The sequence below is a fragment of the Hyalella azteca genome, unplaced genomic scaffold (genome assembly GCF_000764305.2).
Source record: "Hyalella azteca isolate HAZT.00-mixed unplaced genomic scaffold, Hazt_2.0.2 contig12097, whole genome shotgun sequence".
Taxonomy (NCBI): domain Eukaryota; kingdom Metazoa; phylum Arthropoda; class Malacostraca; order Amphipoda; family Hyalellidae; genus Hyalella; species Hyalella azteca.
In genome coordinates this window covers 1-5,196 of record NW_025942063.1, presented here as the reverse complement: position 1 = coordinate 5,196, position 5,196 = coordinate 1, and positions in this window count along the sequence as shown.

Sequence of the window (5,196 nt, the reverse complement as noted above, 5' to 3'; positions counted from 1 at the left end):
CTGTGAAAAAATTATTAAATTGATAAAGTACCAGGAAATTTCACCAACCAGAAAACTTTGTTGTCAAGGCAGATATACACTGAGAAGCATACCGTCAAATGGGGTAATAAGGGACAATTTGAACATTTTTCGTTAACAATTTCTTACTATTAAACATTTCAAAAACAAGTTTGAGCGCATTTTAGAGATCTTTGCAAAGGCTATATTCTGGCATCTCTGAAAAGATTCCATATGCTATTCACAATGTGCCAGAAGCAAAAAAGCAACCCAAATTACCCTTGGAAACTGGATAATTAAGGACACAGGACACTTGATATAAAATTTAATTTTAAAACGTTTGAAGCGCACAGAGTGTACTCATCTGTTACTAACAGGACTCCAAAGTCCTCTTCTTCCTGTTTAGATGATGTAGACAAAAAAATAAATGACATTTTCTGCAATTTATACCTGGTTTTTCCTTTATTAATATGATATTACCATACCCATGTACATGCCATTGGGCATTGACAATGACCTTGTCCACTGCAAGCTTCATATCAGCAGCCATATAGCATTTCTTCTGAATCTGTAAGCTTACAGGTCTAGGCTTGTAAATTGGCACCATTTAAATTGGGTCAAGTGAATTCACTATAACAAAAAAGATCATAAAAACGTACCTGAAACAGAAAGGACTATTCTATTGAAAACCATCATATTTTCTGGATAAATAAATCATAGTTTAGGATAATTACTTGTCATTCTATGTTGCCCAGTGCAAAATTCTATCAATGACATTCTATGCACAATTTTTGTAAGGGTAAATGATTCATTATTTTTTTGTTAAGTGAAATTTTTCACAGAGCTAGGCAAATGTAATCAGAATTCTTTCTTGATAATAGATTTTTTTTCTTTACCTGGAGCCTATGCTAACTGGAGTTCTACTGCAAATGCATTTTTAGGGGTGTCCCTTAATACCCTGTTGTGCAGAAATGGCTGCCATTTTGTTTTGGATTGAGGTACAAAAATTCTGTCAATGAAGTTTCAGAGTGGACACCTGTCTGCAGCTATATATGGCCCCACTAAGAAATCTTTATGAAGCTATTGCATGAGCACTGCATTCATCAGTTATCACCAGATTCACCACTAGCTCCACCATAAAAAAATAAATTTCCACCCATTTATGTAACTTTGAATGAATACTGCACTTGAACAATTCTTTTAACCCCTATTTAGCTCAATAGAATAAGATTCGCATCTGTTATTAACATGTTTCTTAAAAATACTCTCATGTAAAAGGAACAAATTTCAGTCAACCTCTGCACCATAGATGCAGAAAAAAAAACACAAAGCCTCATATGGTATCTACAACACGGGATCACATTCATTTAGGGAGCAATCCACATGAGTCCCTGGCAAGCATAATTTTTTTGAAAGGCAATATTTTTCACTACAGATCTTAGCTTAGCAGATGTACTTTTTTAAAATATCACGTTTTATCATTCTTTTCAGGGATTTTTTTCAGAGCTAGTGAATGTATGATTTCATGACTTCTCTTCACTACATAGATAGTAAAAATCTTGAAGTGTTGCAATATTTCAATTAATTTTGCTGCTATAACATTTTTACATTATGGTAGAGGACTGTTTCAATTTACCCCACCCAATGGCATCCATCCCATCCCTTATTACCCTGTTTGAACTTTTGAAGGCATGTCTAATTTTCCTGTTTTCAGTTAACTGGCCACAATCACATATTTGTTTGTTCAAAGCTCTGCTATGCATAATATAATGGAATGCAATCAATTTTATCAAATTTTTTGTGATAAACTTGCAATCACGCTATAAATCAATTAGGTACGTATCAATTTATCAATCAATTTAAAACTGCGATTAGAAGATTTAGAACTTAGCCAAATTCAGGAAAATAAAGTCATCTGGCATATTGAACACAGGCTAGATGATATGGGTATTGGGTAAATTGTCATCAAGCTCCTACACTGAGTGACACGGTGAGTGTTAATCTAGTACAGTGGTTCCCAAAGTGGGCGATATCAACCCCCTAGGGGTGGCGGAAAGATTTTGGGGGGCGGTAAGGAAGAAGAGGACGGCAGGGAGGCGGTAGGGGGAGCAGCAGTTCAAAGTCAGAAGTTCGAACGTTTGTTTGACGGTTTGTTCACAACACGTGCAGCACATGACTCCCAGCAATGGTTTTTTTCACCCAGATCTAATTTTTAACCTCTCCTAGGTTTACATCTCGGAAAAATTAACAGTTGGACTTGCGGCCGGCCTCAAAGCCAATTTCCAAATTCAATGATCAAGAAATATCTCTCAAACTAATGAATGTAACTCAATGAAACTTAGTACACCTACACGCTACATGTATTCATTAGGACCTAACAGTAATGTTTGGCTTGCAGAAATTTTTTAATTTTGCCTTCATTTGCAAGTTATATGGCACAATACAGGCCAAAATTCACAGTGATCAAGGAATTTCTTCACTGAACAGATTTGAACAAAATTTTGAATTTACAGTCCAAACTACCAAGCGGTAATGTTTAGCTTGCAAAATTTTTTTTTTCAATTTTGATTTCGTTTGCAATTTTTTTTTCATTTCACATTCATTCATGATTTAAACAGCAATATGTGCTTAAATTTGCAGTAATCAAGAAATTTCTTCCAAACTAGATTGGAACAAAACTTAGTAGGGTAAACGCGGTATATTCCGACATTGTGGGTAATTCCGACACGGTGACACCTCTCTAGTTTTTCCTTTATATTAAGCTTTGTCTTAGTTCCACGCATTCGTTGATGGTTGAAATAGTGACGTCATACCATTGCGCGCCAAACTATTGCCAAAACACTAGGTCTGCGCCGTCTGGCAGGAAAATGTTGAGATCCAAAGAGAGACAATGCATGCCACGTGGTGAGATCATCTAAAAATGTGTCAAATTTGACAGTTGACCTTGCTCTACCAAACAATGATAAACTGTTAGTGTAGAAAGAATATTATGGTTTGAGACTTAAATAAGCCTGTGAATATATTAGGAATCCTTTAAGTATACTTGTATTTGCTGATTTCAAGTCATAAATAAATTAATAGATGATAAAGTGAAAAACAGGTATAGACACATAGAAACTAATTCCGACACAACTTGAATTGGACACACACAGCTCATTCCAAGTTGTGTGCAAAAATTAAAATTTTCTTAATTTAAAGCTTAATAGCTTAATTAAAAGCCTAATTAAGTAGTGTTCAATATTCAATAGTGTTCTAATTCGAAGCAGTGTTGTATTCCAATACAGCTCACACAGCGATCGGAATTCAAACACAAGGACGTCAGAATTACGTATTAGTAGAGTTTGAAGCGCAGCCAGAATTCGTCTCACAACGTGCCAAATTTAGTCACACACAGTGTCGGAATATAGGGATTTGGTAGGTTTGCAGTCTAAAGGCTTTTAAATAAACATGGCAACATTTTGTGATGTTTCATTGTTGCTGGTGCGTAGTGCAGTGTTTTGAGAGTCACGTAAAGCAAACAGAACTCAAGTAACGCATACGGTTATTTTTTTATAGTTTTTCATTTCGATGATGTGTCCTTAATGTGTCAAAATGTACTGCGTTTACCCTATTTAAATATTTAAATAACCTAACCTCAGCAACAGTGATGTTTAGCTCATTACAATTTTTTCAATTTTGCCTTCATTAGTGAGTTATACGGCTATATGTAAACAGCTCTTGGTTAAACCAGCCGGTAGAAAAGCCTGTTGTTTCTCAAATATCTGTGTAACTCACAAACAAAAGCAAAATAAAAAAATTTTCACAAGCTAAATATTGCCATTGGGAGCATAGTGGCAAAGCAGAGTTTTTTAGACTCTCCCTCAAGTCAGCATTATCATACTTAAAAAATTGGCTTAAATCTTAAGTAAATGAGGAAATTATAAATGAACTGATTCTAAAAAAGCTCTGGTTTGCCACTATGGTTGGGAGGATAGGTATTTGTAGGGTAAACGCGGTATATTCCGACATATACCACGACAATAGTGACATCATACATTTGCGCATCAAACTACTGCCAAAACACTAGGTCTGGGCCATCTACTCGGGAAAATGCCGAGATCCAAAGAGACGGTGCATGCCACCCAATGAGATCATCGAAAAATGTGTCAAAGTTGACAGTTGACTTTGCTCTACCAAATAGTGATAAACTGTTTGTGTAGAAAGAATATTATGGTTTGAGACTTTTAAATACATCTGTGAATATATTAGGAATCCTTTATAAAAATTAAAATTTTCTTAATTAAAAGCTTAATAACTGTTAATTAAAAGCCTACTTAAGTAGTGCTCAATATTCAATAGTGTTCTAATTCAAAGCAGTGTCGTATTCCAATACAGCTCACACAGCGATCGGAATTCAAACACGTGGATCATAGTGGCAAACCAGAACTTTTTTAGAATTAGTTCATTTTTAATTTCCTCATTTACTCAAGATTTAAACAAATTTCTTAAGTATTATAATGCTGGTATCCAGGATACTTTACTCTCACTGGTCTACTTATAGGACTCAAAAATGAGCTTGAGGGAGAGTCTAAAAAACTCTCTGCTTTGCCACTATGACATCATTGACGTGGATGTCGGAATTACGTATTAGTACAATTTGAAGCACGGTCGGAATATGTCTCACGGTCTCACACTCTCACCACGTGCCGAAATCCGAATATAGTCACGCAGTGTTGGAATAGGTATAGGGATTTGGTAGGTTTGCATTCTAAAGGCTTTAAAATAAATATGGCAACATTTTGTGACGTTTCATTGTTGCTGGTGCGTCGTGCGGTGTTTTGAGAGACACGTAAAGCAAACAGAACTTGAGTAACGCATACAATTTTTTTATAGTTTTTTATTTCTCGATGCGCCCTTAATGTGTCAGAATATACCGCGTTTACCCTATACAAAGTTTTATTGAAATCTGTTCAGTACTTTAGTTTGGTTGTTAGGAATGTATATTCAAAATTTCATTCATAGCCTATCTGTTCAGTAGTTTGAAAGAAATTCTTTGATCACTGTCATTCACTGAGAATTTCAGCCTGTATTGCAATATTATGAATATAGGCCTAACTCACAAATAAAGGTGAAATTTCAAAAAAAATTCACAAGTTAAACATCACAGTTAGGTAGGTTCTGTTGAATACATGTTCAAAGTTTTATTGAGCTGCATGGTGG